We start from the raw sequence: 21,005 nt of genomic DNA, 5'->3' as shown, positions 1-21,005 counted from the left end.
GAAAACTAAGTGCTAAGCTGTAAAATTCTAGTTTGTCCTGACAGTGATTTTGCCAGTGACACCAAAAGTATGCACACCAGCGGCAGACATAACTGGTGGGACCACATCAGACCAGCAAGCTTCTTCACAGCAAAGGAGGGAACAAGCCTCGACAGCCTGCAGCCCAGCATATAGTCACAGCTTACATATGGTACAGAACCACTCTCCCAATTCAAACCCTTCTCCTGCCTCTCTACGCCAATTATTCCAGTAGCCCAATTTGCAAATGGCTCATGAATCTGAACAGACATCTCTTCAAAGAAACAAGTGAGTCTATGAAAAGATGTTCGATATCAGAAAGATACAACCAGAGCCACAGAGCCTGACACTGCTGACTTCCAAATCAGGTGACTGACAGGGACACCGAGGCATAGAAGTGTAATAGTTCAAGGTTAAAGTGACTGCCATTTAATCTTCTGGTTAGAATGATGGTGTTTTAACCAATAAAGCACAGAACAGAAAGTAAACTTGGATGGAATCGCATTCTCAGACTCTTTCATGATCGTGTAATTTTCGGGTACAGCAAAATGGCTCAGCAGATAAAGGTGCTTGTCATGCAAGCCTTGGAGACCTGAGTTCAGTCACTGGCACACATTGTCCCCACCGTGAGGCTAAGCAAAATAAACCTCTCCTCCCCCAGAAAGTTTGTGTCAAGCACTTGATCTCAGCGATGATCAAACTAAATAACATGGCCGATACTTCAGATATGAGGCTCTGAGTAACATCTAATGGGCCCATCTCTGTTAGCTAGTCTGGCATTTGTTACTATTAACTGCCTTTGTGTTCTAGATCAGGAGAGTTTGGAAATGTGGAAAATACAACGTCAAGAACAAAAGCCCTGACCCACATCAAGTGTGGTAGGTTTAATATCAAAACAGAAGGAAGTATAATGTCGAGAGCCAATCAAGTCTATGGGCTACGGAGATTAAAGAAAATGTGACATTAAGCCAGGCCCCTTGGTGATGGGACCTGAGCTGCTGACATGCTTCCATCCAGGGCTCTGCGCATGTGTCTCACTCACTCTTTGCAGCTGCATCTAGAGGAAAAGAAGAAAGACAATATTAATTTTATTTTTTCTCTCTGCTTCATAAGAAAAAAATGCTTGACCCATAGTAGTCATATTTTATAAAATCTCAAGAGAAATATGTGCCAGGAAATTAGACTTTATGAGAAGTTAATAAGTAGGTAGAAACATACAGAAGGTCCTGTTTATGTTATATGAATAGGCCATTTTTAGCATCCTTTAATAAGACAAAGGTTCAACTGAAAGAAGCCACTAGCATGTGTGCCTAACAGCAATAGGCACATAGTTTGTCTGTAATAAATGGTACCTGTTAGAGTTAGATCTCCACTATTAAACAGTTACCAGAGGTCATGGACTGTGTTCACCAAGCATGTAAATGAAGTTTGGTGATAAACTTGGTGTAATTAAACATTGTAAGTTCAAACGGTAATTTGTTTCCCAGTTTCTCAAGTCTTGTGGCAATAGATTTCCTGGTCTTTGATCCACAGAAGTCAGGCACGGCTGTAATCAGGATTAAGCATAACACACTTGTTACAATAGGGTTGGCGATGACTCTATGGGTAACTGCACCAGCACCAAGACTGACAGCCTGAATTTAATTCCCAGGATCTACATGATGGAAGGAGATAACCCACTCTTCTGACCTACAAACACACACGCACACACACACAAACACACACACACACACACACACACACAAGCGTGAACATCATGAACCAACCTCCCCCCCTTCATCTATCTTCAGCCAAACATCCTTCAGCCATTCCTGCCAACCTGTGCCCTTTTCCCTGAGTATCTCACTTCTTCCTGATCTCAGGCTGCTCCAGAGACATAATACAGTGAGAGTTACACACACACACACACACACACACACACACACACACACACACACACACACACACCATAAGGAGGAGTATTCCTTACCAAGAGACAACTCTCACAATCAATCACATTATCTAACCTGTCCACAATTTACTCCAAAATAAATGAAGAGCTGAGGGCCTTACTGAGATGGCTCTCAGGAGAAGTCATGACAAGCCTCCGTGAGAACGGTTCACACATTCATCTCTGGGGGACCAAGGCCCAGCTGTAGCCACATCACGGTAGGGCATGGTCTTCTTTCACTATGACTCCACACAAGTGACCCTCAGTGACCAGCAGATTGCAGATAGAAAGCTCCAGTGGCTAGCTGAGCCTGGCACCAAGCCTTTTACTCCCCTTACAAATATTAAACACCTTCCATGACTAGTGGCATTCTCAGACAGCTCCCACACAGCTGTAGCCAGCTGGGCTCAGCTGCAACTGGTCACAGAGTAAGGACCAGATGAGCCTTGTCCACTGAAAACGTGCAGACAGCAGAGCCCTGCACTGCTGAGAAAGCCATGGACCAAGAGGACCAAGAGGAGAGAGTGCATCTGAGGTACCCACATGCCCCTGCTCACATCCTGTAGAGCAGGTAGTCCCCAGAAACAGTGACTTTCTTGTGGCCTTGTTTTTCAGGGTTTCTTCTCAGTGAGGGAACATTTAGGAGGCACTGTGCTGTCCTTAGTTGCTTGTCTCTTTTTCCTCCATCCTAGGCTGTAAAACAGTCATGGAGAGTTAGGGCTCTGGAAAGTGACTTAACAGCTGTAGCTGCTAAGGCCAAGGGATGGAGCTTGCACAACAAGAGAAGGGCAAACTTTTCAACCCTCAGAAAACTGCTTAACATCTTAGAGCTAACACTGTCTTCCCAGTCTCCCATGTACAAGAAGACCTGACGACAACCTTAGGTCACAGTGCAAGTCCTGAGCCAAACAGAAAGTGGCTGCATGTCTTTGAGGTAAAGGCAGGAACAAGTCTGCCCACGTACTTCAATCCTGTTCTGCAGCAGGGTTGAGGTGACCTGTGTCCTGTGTGTTCCTGTCCATCTTTCCTGCTTCCACCCTGGGTCACACACACACACACACACACACACACACACACACACCTCTGTCAGTGAAACCTATAGATCATGTTTAAAGCGTCTAGAAACAGTAATTGAAGAACAGGAAAGACCCCTAATGTAAGGACTATTTAGATTGAAGAGTGTCTGTTAAAAGTGTCATCTCTACAGGCAACTCAAGATGCAGCCTCCTGTTTAACCACACAGACAGGATCACAGGGGGAAATTACCTCAACACGTTCCTATGAGAGCTCGGGCATGCCTCTGTCTTGACTCACTTTTTCCCAGTGTGCCTAAGTCCACTGAAGGTTTCTAAAGAGCTCCACAAAGTCTTGCCTCAGGCGCTGCCACCTGCTAACCATTTCGAGAGACAGTTCCATGCCCTGTTTGCAAGCCTACGTTTTCATTACTGAGAGCCAGTGCTCAGAGCATGGCAAAACAGTTTAGTTCATGATACCTCTAAAGATTATTTCCCACTGACAAATTTGGCCCCTGTCCAGAGGATCAGGAAGCTTCTGGAAGGAGTCTGCCTCAGGTTTGCCAAGTCTCCCCTGCTGGGCTAAAGACACCTATTAAAACTCCAGAAAGAGCAAACCTCAGGAGACCATGAAGCAGGGACTGTGGTCCCAAGCGTTTCGAAGTTTGAAATTAATCTGGCCTCCACTCCCTAAGTTCCAGTGCCAGAGGGAGTTTGTTTTGCAACTGTGAATTTCTCACTGTGAGACACATGGGTCCTGGTGAGATCACACAGTGTAACTGTGGCACTTCAGTGAAGCCAGCCAAGTTCAAATCCACTTGGCTTTCCTCTTCTCCCAACATCCTTAGTTCGCACCCGCAACCGTGGCACTAAGAGGTGTTTGTGCAACTCGGAAGTGAGTCTGAAGAATAGGTTCCATTGAAGACGTGCTCGTACTGGACTGAAAATTATAGACTTACAAGGCTTCAGGGAGACAGGAGTGAGAGTCATCTGTGGTTGAAACCCAATAGTCGTTCCTGCCTGGTCTGTGATTTTCTACAGTAATGGGAGTTTAGTCAGGAATTGGGCCATCTGAAACACTCTTACCTCCTAGTGTTTTTGAAGCCAGCTGTAGCCGTTTGTCTAACTTCTGGATATGAACTAAAATGATACTTACAATCTATGACACATGTTCTCAAAAGACAACTCCTTCCTTCTTCCATTCCCCGGAAACTGCTATACTAGAGCTCTCCAGGATTCATGGCCACTTCATGGTCCTATAAATAGAGGCTGTGTATGATGGAGCACCAAGCCAGGGGATTCATGTATCAGCCTTCACACTAGCTTTTTATTTCTTCTCTCTGGGCACGCAGCAAAACAAAAATATCTCCTCCTGAGCTTCAGAGCTATTCTCGCCCAGCTCCTCTCCGGATGTATCATCCAACTCCATCTTCACTGGGCCTCCACTGAAAATGTTTCCAGATGCAATTTGGTTCTGTTTGTTTATTTGTTTTCTCAACTATCTCCATGGCTATTAACTGTAAAAATAGTCTACATCTGTCATTGATTTTTAAACGTCTGCATATTTATTTTCCAGGCAGAAGAAAACGAAGTGCTTTTTCCTCTTCCTCGCTTTGTTATTTACTCTCTGGCCATGTGTCTCTGTTCTTTCATCCAGTCTGGAACCCTGGGAGATCTCGTCCATCTGCAGGATTAACATTCACGCAAACAGCCAGAGTGTGTGCGAAACACAGCATTCCCACCGCCGCCACAGTGTCCTCGGAAAACTTTTTTTTTTAAAATATCAGCTTAAGTACAAAGCCTTTGAATGGTTAAGTGGGATCCAACCCAACAGTCTAGGCTCACTAAAAACTTACTGAGGACAAAAGGCAACAGCTTACAGAAGAGTGTGTGTCAGTGTGAAGAGATAGCATCGTGGAAGATCATTCATGGTCAAACAATGTTTGTTATGTGCACACATACATACTTGCTTGTGTGCACACACACTCATGTATACCATACCAGATCAAAAATGGCTTCTGTTGTGTGTACTTCTTAATAACTATTGGCAGAAGTCATCAGCAAAGCTTCCTGGTCTACGCTGTATTCATCTGTTTATCTTTTCTGTCCTCCTTCTAAATCACCAGAGAGAGAGAGAGAGAGAGAGAGAGAGAGAGAGAGAGAGAGAGAGAGAGAGAGAAGTAGAGAGACCCTAAGAGTGTATTAAGTAGAGAAGGATCTTTTCCATACTCCCAACCCAAGAGACTGTCACACATGAACATGGCCTCTGCCCCTCAAGAACAGTACCTCAACCCAGCGATACGAGATCATTCCACAAAGTAAACAAAGGACTTTTTCCTCTTCTTCACATTACTAACTCTCCTGTCATGTCTGCTTCAGTTGGTCTATGTAGTCTGGAAGCCCTGGAGATCTCTCCCTTCAGCAGGCTCCTCTTTCTTACTGCCGTACTACTCAGTACTACCTTGAATGACAGAACAGTTAGAAAGAGTCGGGCTTTAAAGCTGAAGACTATTAGTTAAGGAAGTAAACCCACCCCTTTAATAATCCTCTCCCTCTCCCCTCTCCCCTCTCCCCTCCTCCCTCCCTTTTCTCCCATGCTGTCTGAAACACAGCAATATTTAAAATTCATGCAAAAGTGGGTGAAGGTGTCTGTGATGAGGGTTGTCAAGTGGAAACCACAAGGCTGAGTCTGGGTGTGGCCAGTTGAAGGTCAGCCTTTGCATCTGGAAATGAAGCCTTTGGAGTAGGTCGTTTCTAGGCTCTCTTGGTGAACTAACATTTTATTAGTCTGTTATTATGAGTCTTTGTCAAAATAATTTAAAAATACATCGTTATTTTTTCTTACTCAAAATCTGGAGACGATGGCATATTTGTATTCACGTCTTTGGCGTATGACTCACTAGTCGAGTGACTTTTGTCAAGTCTAAGTATATTAGCATTCATCTACACACAGTCACCAGTGCTTCTGAGAAAATCATTTAACATGTGGGGACAGAACTCCCACCAAAGGATTGGATTTGTTTCTCAGTTCCATGATTTTATGATTCTCCAAAAATGGATTGCTGAGTTTAATACATAATAGAATTTCTGTTTGTGGGGGGGAAACAGTGGTTCTGAGATAAGGTCTCATGAATCCCAGGCTGGCCTCGCGACTTGTTACATAGCCGAGAACTTTGAATTTCTGATCTTCTGGCCTCCACCTCCCAGGCTCTGGGACTATAGGTATGTATTGTTGCTTTCATTCTCTGCAATGCTGGTGTTGGAGCCAAGGCCACAAACTGAGATTCTAGCATCCTGGTTTAGCTATGCAAAGTGAAGTATAGACCAATCTAAGGACTTTTACAAGGACCCAAGGTTATCAGAAGGGTCAGCAGTGTTGGTCCCTGTTGAAACTGTGACAAGCACAGTCTAAATGACTTTTCTGTCTTCCAGACAGGAACATATCTGTGTTGTATGTGGTTCTTTGACATAAAAAGCTTGTTCCCTTGAAATACCAGCCATCTAACTTGCCCCTATTAAGAATGGCTGAACCAACACAGACTATTCTCTAACAGTACATATTGTAAATCAAATCCGAGTCCCTGGGTGCCTATTGTCCAAGAAATATATGAAGGATGAGTGATCAGAATAAGTGTGTGTGGGGGTTGGGGGGAGAATCAGTCTGAAATTCTTGAACAAATAAGGAGAGTCGCTTGGAGCAGGAACTAAATTGGATTGAACCTTATGTTTGGTTTCTTCAGCCAAAGTCTTAATCACGCATACCAAAACAAAAGCCTGATACAGAGCGAGCCAGGAGAGCTCGTGCTGCAAGCTTGAAGCATGCTACAGCCCAAAGCTGATCTTCACCAGATCAGAAATTAATCTCTAACAATGCATGCGACGGCTGGCCTTGCCTTGCTGCACTAATGTCAAAGGTAACCATGCTATTTGCAGAGAACCTTAATTACATACATTTAATTTTCCAGTCAAGAGATCAGCTCATTTGAAGGTTTATTGCCTAAACATCTACTACATCCCGTATGATGTGTATGTTATGTTATTAGAAACCAATCTACAGGGCAGAATCTTGCTATGTGCTCACCATGAAGCCAGTCCCATAGAAAGGTGTAAAGGACCCACTTTCTGTCATCCTAGATAATGACGAATTAATTGGTCAGTTGACAACTGGAACACCAAGTCAAAAGCTTAATAAGAATAAGCAATTTGATGTCATTGACTGTCAAATCCAATTTCGAAGTTCAGTTTAGTCTTATGGTTCTGGAATAATTTCAATATTCACTCTTGAAGCCAGGTTTTTATCTTTCCCTAAAAGTCCTTCTAGTAAGTGGCATACATTTCCAATGTAAAGTTGTACCTGGACCTTTAGTCGGTCTTGGGTCCTCCTCTCAGGCTACCTCCTGCCTTCCCCCTAGTCACTTCCTGTCTCCTCTTTATCCCTCCAGCATCATTCCATGTTCTGTGTGCCGAGGGCTCCATCACAGTACCCCCAGCACCCCCAATCACACAGCTCAGCAGTCAGGAACCACCCCGGCCTTCCACATCTTCAGTCATGAGGCTGTGTTAAATGATGCAGTATTCTGATGTGAGTTCAGCCTTGAGCCACACTTCAGATTTGACCTTCGACCCCTACGTCCGTCAGAGACCACCCAATTGAAGCTTCTGTTGGTCCCTCTCTTTTGTGGAAAATGTAGACTTAACAGTAAAGCATCGCAGGAGTGAGCACCACACACAGAAACTGATGAGGAGCAAGAGAAGCCAACACAGAGGTGAGGACAGGAACCTGAACCCATGAGAAACTCCTGCTGCCAACAGTTCCTGAGGCTTTGCTATGCTGTCTTCTTATGTCTGTCTGTCGGGAAACTGAGTAGGTTCTGTAAGCAGTAAGTTCCTTTAGTTCCTTTCTCTTAAACTCATTCAAGTTGGGTCTGTGTCACACACAAACCCCCAACAGTCTGATAGTGTTGCCCAACATTTTGCCTTAAAAAAATATATATGTATATGTATATGTATATGTATATATATAGGCCTGGCTCCCCCATCACAGAGTGTTCCCTTCTAGAATGCAAGAGACATGTGGTACCACCCCCAGTTGCAGTTCAGATGAGAAATGCCCTCCAAGGCTCTTGCTTTTGCGCACTTGGTGACCAGCTAGTGGTACTGTGGCAGGAAACAGAGCTTTACTGGAGACAGTGGGTCACTGAAGGTGGTCCATTTTCTGTTCACTCTCTGCTTCCTGGGAAAGGGTGCAAAGCGGCCAACCACCTCATGCACCTGCCAACACGTCTCCCCTGCTGCATCTGTGACTTTCCTTCTGGCTATGGCAACGTACATGCCAAATGCAACTTACTGGAGGAGGCCTCACTTTGACTCACAGTTTGAGAGTAGAGTCTACGGTCTGGGGGAAGTCCTGGCAGAAGGAGCATGAGGTAGCTGGCCACTTTGTGTCCACAGTGGAACTGGTGAGTGGTGGGTGCTAGGGCTCAGTCACTTTTTTTCTTTTTTAAATTATTCAGTCCAGGAATTGTGCCACACAGTTAGAGTAGGTATTCATGCCTCGATTAACCTAATCTAGAAAACCCATCACAGCCGTGCCCAGAGGCTTGGATCCCAGGGAATTCTCAATGCTGCTTGACTGATCATACCTACAATAATGTACTATAGCCCCTCTTAGCTGTGAGCCAGAATAGTTTCTGAAGTTGCTTCTTGCTGGGTATTTGATCACAGGTAATAAAAGAAGTAACATACTATCATCTCCAGGGCTTGGTGTGTGTCTTAGTCATTGTTCCAGTTCTGTGAAGAGACATCATAACCAAGGCAATTCTTATAAAAGAAGTATGTAACTGGGGGCTTGCTTACAGTTCCATAGGGTTTTTCCATTACCATCTTGCGGGAAGCACACAGGCATGTCACTTGAGCGGTAGCTAAGAGCTTTACACCCTGATCCAAAGGCAATCTACTCCCAATGGCACTCCTCCTCCAACAAGGCCACGCCTCCTAATCCTTCCTAAACATTTCTAGTAACTAGGGACCAAGCATTCAAACATATGAACCTATGGGGCCACTCTCATCCAAACCACCACAATACGAATCTTGGCATCAGCTGCTGATCACATGAACAAGAGAGTGAGCCAGTACCTGAGCTGGGTAACTGCATCACAGGATAGTGAGCCCAGACTTGAAGCCTGTGGTCAGTAAATTTAATCCAACCAAAACCAAAGAACTGTCACTCTTTTGTGTCCTAACATAACTAATTTGCATAAGTAACTGAAAAAGAAAGATGAAGTAGAAAATATACCCAGATATACATATCAACATAGTTAGCCATGAAAATAGCTGCTTATCATGCTTGTGACTGGTCCAATAACAATTTATATTAAGTAAAACAAAAACCAACACCCTCGTAAGCTTACTACAGTTTCAAACTTGGGGGCCATCATGAAACAAAGCTTACTCTAACTAAAAACATTTACTTTATTTTCTGTTTCTATAAGGGTGTGTTCTTAATAATGTGTTCATCCATTTCACATAGGCATTCAAAGGTATAATATTTGTAATGTCACAAAAAATGCTAAAATATGATGTGTCCTTGTAAAGATATGTCATAAAGCCAATGTTTTAAAATAAAACTTATAACATGTTTCTTACACAGGTTAGATTTTTAATGAGACTGAGATATGCTTGAATCCAGATAACATAGTTAATTTATTGACTCCCCTTCTGCCCTTCCCCTGCCCCAAAAACAAAACAAAACAAAACAAAACCTACTAGGTTCATACATGCCACTACCTGGCTAAGGAGCTAAACTTCCCACAGCAGATAGCTCATCTAATCAATTTCTTTTTTCACCCCTCAACTCAGTTCAAGCGGACAGGGAAATAGGTCTTAGGCCTCAGAACTTCCCAGGACAAAGTACTCTGAGAGACCAACTTGGCCTTTCTGCTCTTCTTGAAGGGACCATGCATTCCAGATTTCTAAACCCAGCCCACGCCAGATGGATTTTTCCAGTTTTCTTGAGTTTAAACTTGAAGGCCAGAGGAAATACCGTGAGCAGCCCCAGGGCTGGGATGTGGGAAGGCTCTCTGGGGCTTACAAACAACCGCGTTGTGTCCAATCAGCTCAATTTAGCTGGCAAGAGGCTTGCTCTGCAGCTGTGGGGAGGTGCACAGCCGCCCCTCGGCTACCGTAGCTATTGGCCAACTGTTCTCTCGCAAACAGCCCTCACCACAATCAGCAGTGTTTACGCCCCAAGGTCCCCCTTGAATGCTGTTAACGATACATCCCGGAGACCTCTGGGAAGGGATCTGTGCCAGCTCTGGAACCTGGTGAACATTCAATCCAATGTCATATCTTGATTTCTCTATTAAGTTCCTCGCGGTGCATTTCAAGTCTTTTGCCATGTGCTCTCCCGTGAGAATGAAATGGTTTGGTCTCCCTTTTCCCTGAGATGCTGTACTCCTCAAGCTTGGAGACAACTGCTCCACTTAATAACTTCAAGATCTTGTACGGTTGTGGCTGTCCATGTGATTCTCCTTAGGGTCACTCCCAATGTTTCTTTGTCTACTGTTAAGTCCAAAGCTGGATAAATACCAACTGTGCACACACATGGAATCCTTTCAGTGCCATTAGGAGTTTAACGGTGAAGAGATTCCTATAATGTTTTTCCTGCCTCCAAGGCCACCGTCCCTTCAGAAAGGAGTGTGACTTGCCCTGCCTTCATTTCCTGCCAGTGCCTCCTTTTCACCACACAGAAGGGTGGAAATACGTCAGGCCAACACACTTCCGGCCAACACACTTCCGGCTTTGTTTGCTTGCTTGTTTGTTTGTTTGTTTCCACTTAAATTCGTTGCTATTCTGTCTAAACTCCATCCTGACAGTTCCTGGCAGCAGCCAGGTAGGCCGGCCCAGTATAAAGGGGGCTGCTTGGCTCCTCCTCTCTCTCTTTTACCTTCTTACCCTCCTACCCACTTTCCTCTCTCTTACATCTTGCCCCCTTACTCCCCTATCCTTTCCCCCTCTCTCCACATGGCCACGGCTGACCTCTCCTTATCTACTCTCTCCTTCTCTCTGCCTCTCTCTGCCTCTACCACCCTCTTAAATCACCTCCCTATACCCTAAATAAACTCTATTCTATACTATATGGGTGTGTGGTCCCTCAGGGGGAAGGGATGCCTCGGCTTGGGCCCACCGAGGCATCTCCTTCCTCCACACCCCACCAGAACATATTCTTATAGCTCTTTCTCTTTTTATGATCACCACAAAATTTATAAGCCTGAACCCAGGGTCATAGATTATAGGTGATTTTTGTGATTGTTCTATATGGGTCACTGAAGTAACAATACTTTTCAGAACTATACATTCAAAAACATAGACATAGATGTGTAAAGATGGACAATTTTTACATTGTCTTGTAACTTTTAAGCCCTGCCATGTTGAGCAAGTTAACTCTTAACTCTCTGAAATTTGGTAATTAGACTCATTAACACATAAAAATTCTTCTCTTTCTTCAAAATCCTGGAATTATCGTTTCTTTGCATACAACTTGTCCAGTCATGAGATATTAAATGAAACTTGTGTTTTAAGTGATTGTTCTATATTTGAGATTATTCAAAACACCCTATTTAGGAACTACTTACTGTAGCAGTTTTCTAACTTAGGATCCACACAAGGCAACATGAAAGTGCTTCTCTTTAGAGATTCTCACAGTTCCCTGAAACTTCTAACTTCCTTGTCAGGGGATTCTAAGTACTGAAGTGACCAAAACATTCTGCTCTCAGCTGGTGTAATTAGCCGATTTCCTCCAAAACTGAAAGTCAAGAATCCCCTCACGTTGATCATAATCTATAACCTTCTAAAATCACGTTCTTGGTTCCAAGAATATTTGGGTTTTAACTTATCATCAGCACAATGTAGTTTTTTAGACAGGTGGTGTTTCTATGTTAATCTGTGAGAAAATAATGCAGGTTAATTCCTTTTGTGTGTGTGTGTGTGTGTGTGTGTGTGTGTGTGTGTGTGTGAACTTAGAGGCAGACTGTAACATCTTAGAAATCTTGAAGAGTAAGATGGTTAGGTCAGCACTCCTTTTCTCTCGTGTTTACCAGCTTGGGGGCAGGGAAGACCCTTTCCTTGTATACCAGCTTGGGAATTGGAGACTCCCTCCTGTAATTGAACTTGACTTCTTTTAACTTTTGCCTCCTTGTGAAGTTCATGTCTCATACCCTTCCGTGCTGAACTTGCACTCTGTGCAGTGAACTGACATTCCACAATTATCTTGGGAGCCCGAGATAGTTTCCAACGGGTGAATCATCCAGTCTAGAGGACACGCTGTCTGTGAGAAAAAGTTACAACTGTCACTCAAGCAAACAGACTTGGGAAAGTCAGGAAAAGAAGAAAGAGAAATAACAAGGGAACAGGTGGACTTACAGGAAGAGGGTTGGCAGCAGAGCTGAGCACATACAATGCTCTTACAAACTTTACAATGACAAAAAAAAAGTATTTTATGTACGCAAATGATACAGATGGTATTTTCTGCATACAGTGCTATACTTTTTGTAGTTTGTGATTTAGGATCAAATTCCACCACAAGTGAGAAACTTCCCCAGGTAAAGTGCATTTCATGAGTGGTGAGGTGCCCCATGCTTGGTTAGAGCACTCACTGCCCCTGCAGAGGACCCAGATTCAGTTCCCAGCACCCATGTGGGACAGCTCTCAACCACCTGTAACTCCAGCGCCAGGGGATCAGATTGCTTCTCCTGCCTCCACAGGAAGCTCCACACACATAAACATAAACAAACAGTAAAATAAAAATTAAAAGATGGAATGTCCTAAGAGCCAAAGATACTATGTTCTTGGTTTAATAGCATGATGTGAAGGAATAATTTGGGAACTTCATAAATGTTTTACTGACATTTTATCTTGAACAAATAGCTTTGTCTTTCCAGAATGATTCGTCTTCTCCTTTATTTTTAAACTGGGAAAACTTTTCATGAAGTGAGAGGCCCATGTCGGGATGTTGAAGTCTCTGTAGAGAAGCCACACACTCATGAACACCAGTCGCATCCAGGCATCAGATGTCTCAGGGACAGACAGCTAGCTGGCAAAGCAGACACCCTGAAAGCATGAGGAGGGGACTTGAGATCCCCAAAACCTGAATTGTATGGGAATGTCCACTTTGGTGGCTTCTCTACCCACTCTCTTGAGTTGTCTCTTTCTTGCTATCTGTAGGATTTTCCAATACAGTGTGGTTACCAGTCCTTTGCTAGATAATTGGCTCAAACCATTTTCTCAATCTGTGGCTGTGTCTTTTGACAAAGGGCCTTACTTTACTTCCTTGATTATGTGGCTATTACCTTACATGGCAGATGTTTGCTTTTAACAAGTTTACCTTCTGAAGTAGGAATAAGGTCTGCTCCACTGTAATTCTCTTCTAAGTTCGAGTGGGAAACTTGCCTCCTTTAATATTGACATCAGATTCTCTACCGTATCTTCATAAATCTTGATGCCAGAAATATAAACAATTCTTCATCAAGATTCCTTGCTTTTTATATTTTTGTGTGAATCTTGTAAAGATATTACCAACTTTAGCCTCATAAAACCGACCAGACCTTCACTATAACATTGACTTTATAAATGAATTCAGCAGAATTCAAGTACTGAATCTTCTAGTCCATAAATGTGGCATTTAGTTAAGTCTATTTCAACAGTTCTCCATATTTAAAAGTTTACCAGATAGCAACATTGTATTGCTTAGCGACATCACTTTTCTGTTTCTTGTGACAACAGTAAATTGTAGTTGAGTGTTCTGGCCATCTCTATGCTGAATGATTCATTAGGTAGACTCAAGAAAAAGCACATGGTCATTGTCATGGCCTCAGATTGAAACTGCAGATGGGTATAAGAGAAACTCAAGCACATGAAACAGAGTCCAGGAGTCAGCGATTCTCTCTGAGGACTCTCACAGGGGATCCCTACCGCTCAGCAGTAAACCTTGAAGACATACTCAAAATCTGTGCAGCAGGGAAACGCATTAGAGAATCAGTAACTGCTGTGTGTGCGTCTCAGTGCACATAGGTTACAATAGTGCATGCATGGATTGCAAGTGAATACATAGATTACAGCAGTGCATGCATGGATCACAGTAGTGAATATATATATTATAACACTTCACATATACATTATAGTAGTGTATACATGCAATCTTGGATTTTCTGAATTCCTGATGGCTTTCTTGCAGTAGAGAATTTTCGTCTTTCCTTCAGCGGGGTTAAAAATAGCACAATGATTTCATCCAACAGTCTTTTCCTGTGTGCTTTGGGTGTCAGGTACAGTATGGGAAGGGTCAAATACTTCTTTCCTCTTCTGAACTTACTGAAAAGGAAGAACTATAGACACTCAGAAAAGCAAGCACTCTGCATGCCCTACTGGGCCCCACACAGCTGGGTATCTGTAAACAGAGACCTGGGCACAATCCTTCTAAATTTGGTTTGCAGCTGCTAGTAAATGTTCTCATCTCAACACAGATTGAGACTCCTGCTATTGACAAGAAAAATAATCTCTCAATCGCTCTGTGTGTGTGTGTGTGTGTGTGTGTGTGTGTGTGTGTGTGTGTTGTATGTACCTATTCTTATGAGTATGAGCATATGTGCATGGTGTAAAGGTCAAAGTCAAGTTATAACATCTTCCTTCATCACTCTTCATCTTATTTTTTAAATTATATTTGTGTGTGTGTGTCCATGTGTGTGTGTGTGTCCGTGTGTGTGTGTGTGTGTGTGTGTGTGTGTGTGTGTGTGTGTGTACATACAATGGAAGCATGAACAACCTCAGCTGTTATGATTCAGGTGCTACCCACACTGTTTTTGGAGACAAGGATCTCACTGTCCTGGCACTCACCAATTAGACGTGCACACCAATGAGCCACGGGGATCTGTCTGTCTGCAGCTTCCCAGTGCTGGGTTTTTATGAGAGTTATGAAGTCATCTCCCCTAACAAGGTCAGCATTTATTTTTCTTAAGCCCTCTTATTGTCAACCCTTAACACTCACCTTATTCTTTCTTGGTAATGTTTTTATTTTTAAAAAGTTAACATTATTAGCACAAATTATTCAGATATCTTACATGGGTAACATAAACCAGCATAGCTCAAGTAAAAGGCAAGTTGTTCCTATGTAAGAACAGGATGCTTCATGTAGCTGACTTAGGAATTCTGGAAGCCATGACAATTCCCCAATCCCCTTCCTTTGCCTGTCTCCATAACTGCCTTTCCTTACCCTCTCATACCCAACAAAAGCCTCTCTCTAGCTGGATGGTACACATGACTGAACAGCTGGCCACCAAATCTCCTCTGTTCTAGGTTTTTTTTTTTTTTTTTTTTTTTTTTTTTGAGATTAGCAGCCATTGGAGGGCTATTCACCTGTTTGGTCTCCCAAATAAGAAAAACATAATCTGTCAACAATCTAAATCATTGTCTAGCATAAAGCTAATCCTCATGCAGGTAGCTATCAGGATGCATGGCAGCAGTGGCTAGATGGAAACCTATGGCTATATCTGTGACCACTTGTGAATGTCACCAGCCAGTTTCACCACAGGAACCCTGACCACAGTCAGCTTTAAGATCCTCATACTAAAACCACCAATGGGAAAGAGAGCTCTCCCTGTGATATGGCTTAAGAACTCAACGTGGCCAGGCATGGGAGCACACTCCAGGAACGGAGGGACTAGGGAGGCTTAAGCAGGAGGCTCGCCACAAGTTCCAGGTCGTCCTGAGCTATATAGAATCACCCTGTCTCAAAACAAAGAACTGAAAATGGCTGCTGGAAATTTTCAAAGCATAAAGAAACATACCCTTTGGGGTATGGACAAAGGCCAGTGGAACTTCTTTCCAATTTTGGCCAACAGGGAATTCCTGTCAAATTCTACCACAGGTTTCAGATATTTCTAGTTCCTATGAAGCAATCGTTGATGTTGTTTTAAAATACTCCTAGGCAGCCAGGTAGTGCAGCACGTGGGAGCAGAGCGGGCAGAGCTCTGTGAGTTCCACGACAGCCTAGTATACATACTGAGTTCCAGAACAACCAGAGCTGCATAGTGAATCTTTGTCTGAGAAGCAACCTGTGACTCTGTCTTCCTTTCCTCCTGCTAAGTCTACCCCAGAAATTTATCCAGTCTCAGAAACGTATTCTCTTGTCTCCCTGTGTGAGTGGGACTCCTTAAAATAAGCCATCACATATTTGGGAGATACAGGCAGGAAGATCAGGAAGCCAAAGCCATCCTCCATTACCTTGTCCCAGGCCAGCCTGATCTACTGGAGACCCCATTTCAAAAAGGAAAACTGAAATTACACAGAGCAGATGGGACAAACTTTATTCCTTCCTTCATGTTGATGGATGAGAAAGGGAGAAAGAGTTAGTCCAGCTGATACAGAGCCTCAGAAGAGACAGCGATCTTTATTTTATTCTCTCCCCCATTCTGTCACAGAAGACCCCTCAAGTCCTTGTGTTGTGCCTACCCAAGGGTTAATCCCACATGAGATAAACTTGGGCAGTTTATAGCTCTGCTGGAGGTCTGGAAGAAAGCCCTTCCCCAGGGAGTTCTCAAGGTGAGATGTTTAAAACCTGATCCTTCTCAACACACCCAAGGTCATTTGGATGAAAATTCCAATATCCAAGCCAAGGGGATAGGATGGCCCTTAATCCTTCAGTGGGGTAATCATTTGATCCCTGGAAGTGTTGAGGAGGGTATCAGATGTTCTACAGGGCACAGCTCAGCAAACAGGAGGAGGCCAAAGAAAAGTAGTCCTTGTTTTTAAGTTAGCCCATGATTCTGTGAAGAGACTTCTGTCACCTGAAGATAATGCTGGTTGTCAGCGCTGCTCATTGACATCAAACCCACTGTTACTTTAATGTTAAACATTTTAATAAAGTTGAATACGGTTAATAGCAGCTTTTGCACTGTCAGAGATTTTCAGGGAAGGCTCAGTTTTATCCTCCTGCCTTCCACCTGGCTCCTCACTGAAAAGCTGTGTTACAAAATAAAATGGAAAATGAAGGAAACTACTTGGTGTGCTCAGTGTTCTTAATAGTTTTTCTTTTCTGCCTGACTTCCTGACTCACGACCGGATGAAAGGTGCTGCTAACCAAATGTCTGGGTGTTCAGGGAATCTCTGTGTCCCCTGGGTTAGAATTGTGTACATTCCAAGCCACCCAAGATGTAGTCAACAGTGCCACTTGTTTCCAGCTTATAACCATGGCAAACCCAGCTTCCTATCACACTATACTCTGGAAGCCACTGGTGGCTGGCCTGGACAATCTGCTGCTGGCCCTCAGCAAACCTGCCACTTGGTCATCCTCTGACTCTGAGATCAAGGGGTACGTTTTGCTCATTGCTGTCAGAACAGCAGTGGCCTCCCTCTCTGCTCCGTGTGTAATAGATTTCTATCTTTACAGGTGTCGTAGGCGATTGTATCTAGGACAGTCAGCCTGTAGCTGTGAACTCATGCTATCTAGCCTTGGTATGTTAGATGCCATGCCTGAATCCTTGAGTCCCTCATAGTAAAAAGGGCACAGAGAAGAAGGCAATAGGGAAGGTTAAACAGTTTGTGTTCGATGTTCCAGTTCCTTACATTCAAAAGCCCTTTTTGAGATACTATTATGGTTTGGATCATAAATGCTCACCAATGGCCCACATTTTAATGTCCTGGTATGTGGAACCTGTAGGAGGTGGGACCCAGTGGAAGGAAGCTAGGTTATGAGTAGGATTTTTAAGAACCCAGTCTCAGCTTCCTTCCTCTCCTGCATCCCTCTCTCTTTTCTTGGCCACCATGAGGTAAGCATCCCCTCTCCATATCACCATCACTGTTGCCTCTCAACACAGGCCAGAGTCAGGGTCATACAACTATGGCTGAAACCACCCACCAAACACATTGTGATGGTTTATATATGCTCAGCCCAGAGAGTGACACTATTAGAAGGTATGGCCCTGTTGGAGTAGGTGTGTCACTCTGGGTGTGGGCTTTAAGACCCTCATCCTAGCTGCCTGAAAGTCAGTATTCTGCTAGCAGCCTTCAGATGAAGATGTAGAACTCTCAGCTCCTCCTGTGCCATGCCTGCCTGGATGCTGTCATATTCCTGCCTTGATAATAATGGACTGAACCTCTGAACCTGTAAGCCAGCCCCAATTAAATGTTGTCCTTATAAGAGTTGCCTTGGTCATGGTGTCTGTTCACAGCAGTAAATCCCTAAGACACACATCTTTCTTTCTTTTTATTAATCTACCTCAGTCATTTTGACTAGCTATGAAAAGCTGACTACTGGGTCCTGTCCTTAGGTTCCAGAAGAGTAAACTATGACTTATTATCACTTCTTTGTAAGAGGAAGCAATCACTCAAAGTCACCAAGACCTCTGAGACTCCCACCAGATGGGCAAACACATCCAACATAAATCTGTGACCTTCTCAGAATCCAGACATATCCAAGTGCCAAATGCTAAAGTTTACATTGTCCTCTCCCATACCCATGGAAGGGTGGATGACTTCTGTGTTCAGTGGTTGCTGTTTCCAATGAAAATCAAGGAAAACATGGCTCATCCATCTTCAGTCTTGCCATAGACACCACTGCTGAGGACACTGGGTACCTACAAATGGCCAATTTATTGATATTTTTGCTCAACAAAGAAGCTGGTGTTTTAGTTCTGTAAGCTGTCCCCTTGTGCTTCCTCCCTTGGCCCAGCCCACACTCTTGCTGGCTGCCCTGTCTCTAAAGCTCCACAGCCACTTTATAACTCAGTCCTTCGAGCTCCACCCCAGGCCGAGTGGGGAGAAAGAAAACCTGCTTTTGTTCATTTCAATGAGACAAGTCTCCTGTCACCTCTAAGCAGCTAAGGGACACCAGAAGTGGCTGTAATTGGTTGATTTTCAAGCAGAATTGGTTTTGTTGCTCTTAACGACAATGATCTTAGTTAATGTGATGGAGCAGAAAGAACACCTCCTGGCCTACAGCCCTGTCCTAATTTTTCATTTTATTGTTTACCTTTTTTTGAGCTAGAGTCTTTTGTATTCCAGGCTGGCCTTGTCGTTCTAGATCTACCAGGCTCCTTCTTCCAACTGCTAGAATCACAGGCCTGTGCCACTATACCTGGTTTCTTGGGTCTAAAGGACCCAGAACTTTGTGTGTGCATAGATTCATACTTTTATACAAATGTTTTAACTAACAAAATGCCTTATGTCATTATTTCCTTTCTTTCCCTTTCACAAAAAACAAAACAAAACAAAACCAACAACTTCCTTCAACTCTTAATCAGACCACAGGATTTTCAAATCCATACCTACACTGAACTATAAAAGTGGCAGCATGTTTACCCATGCTCTTGACTCTGAGTGTAACAGCCCTACCCAGTGAACCACTATTCAGTCTATGGAAAAGATACATAAAAGATCAGAACTGACAGAAAGCAAAAGAATGGTTAAAATCTTGTAGGAGGGGCTGAAGAGGCATCTCAGTGGTTAGGAGCACGGACAGCTCTCGGAGGATCCAGTTCAATTCCTAGCACCCAGGTGGCAGCTCACAGCCACCTGTTACTCCATTCTTAAGGGACCAGACATCTCTTCTGGTTTTCATGGTCAACAGGCACAGGTGTGGTGTATAGACAGACATGCAGACAAAACACATAAAATAAATGTTCCTTTAAAAAAGAAACAAAAGGAGATTAGATAACAAGAATGCTAAAGGGGGAGAAACATATAGGAAGCAAGGGGGCAGTGAAAAATCCTCTAGCAGACAGGGTGTGAACAGGAGTCTGAGACATGATACTTGAGCCTATTATTGCAAACTTGCCCCAATTACTTCTTCTGTGGCAAGGGTCCTACTACTGTGTGGGTCCCTTTCCAGGAGACTGTGGGGGAAACGTGGTCTGTCCTCCGGCTGGGCAGTCTAGAGGAATGAACATTCAACACAGGCTAGCTATCAGCTTCCACAGTATCTGAACACTTCTCCTTCGTGCTCAATCTACCGTATGACATTTCAAACTCATCCATATAATTTAAAGAACTCGCTTTGCACTAGCATCCACTAGAAGGGGAACAGCCTAACTGTCCTAAAACTGACCTTTGCATTTCCATTTCCATTCCAGCTGAGTTGGGCTTTTGACGGGGCTTTTGATTGCCTTTTTAGGAAGGGTTCTGAGGACACTGCTGTATCTTCTTCTTATAGGTCCATCATGGTGTCCAAGACAAATCTGCCTACAAAGCAAATAATGCATACAATTAACTATCAAATGAACAATGGCGTTCTAAGCCAGGAATGATGGCATATATCTGTAACCCCAGTAGTTGGTGAGTTGAACCGGGAGGTGAGTTTAAACTCACCTGAGCTAAATAACTAGATCCTATCTGCTAAAATAATAATGATAGCGATGATGATGATGATGATATAATTCATTTATACAAAGAGGTAACAAGCAAAGATTGACATATAAGATCCATACAATTCCAGATTCTAAGTGACAACTTGTGACATTGGTCACCCTTTCCCCCATGACTGTAATATCCAGTGAGTTCAGACTGATCAGTCTGGTGACAGTCTGCAAAGAAAACACACAGCCCTGACTGCACAGGGAGGCGAGGAAGCCCTTTCTTCCTGGGTCCAGGGTGTGTGTGAACATGAAGCCAGTGCAGGGTCTGTCTCCATCATCCTTCAGCACGAGTCAGTGACTTCCTGAGAGAGGAAGGGCAACTTCCAGACCCTCAGCCAGTGTGGGACCAGCCAGCCTCACAACCTGCAGCTCACCACTCTGGCCCTCCTACAAACTGCCTAGTCTGTCCGGTCCCTAAAAGCAGTGGCTGGGCATAATTGTTGGTATCTAACCCATAGCTGAAGGATCTCACCTTCTCCCGTTGAGGAGCAAGGAGGATGCTGACAGATCACAGGGCAGATAAAAGCAAATGGACTGGGAGATCTCAATGGGCTTCCTCCTCATCGCTGAGACAGTTGTCAGTACACACAGGGAAAATGTTAACCGTGGAATCAGAAATTAAAGTCTTGTCATTTCAGGATAAAA

The 21,005-nt window shown here is 43.7% G+C and overlaps 1 long non-coding RNA gene across 1 annotated transcript; it reads right to left on the bottom strand.

The window, feature by feature from the left end:
* Window positions 1-878: 878 nt before the first annotated feature.
* Window positions 879-20,961, bottom strand: 4930556A17Rik. The gene is made up of 3 exons (XR_880780.3): window positions 20,833-20,961; window positions 20,054-20,187; window positions 879-1,075 (listed from the first exon to the last, which is right to left on the bottom strand). It is a non-coding gene; the product is annotated as an RIKEN cDNA 4930556A17 gene (long non-coding RNA).
* Window positions 20,962-21,005: the final 44 nt, after the last annotated feature.

The sequence above is a fragment of the Mus musculus genome, chromosome 3, assembly GCF_000001635.26.
Source record: "Mus musculus strain C57BL/6J chromosome 3, GRCm38.p6 C57BL/6J".
NCBI classification, from domain to species: domain Eukaryota; kingdom Metazoa; phylum Chordata; class Mammalia; order Rodentia; family Muridae; genus Mus; species Mus musculus.
This window is presented reverse-complemented; position numbering and strand designations above follow the sequence as displayed.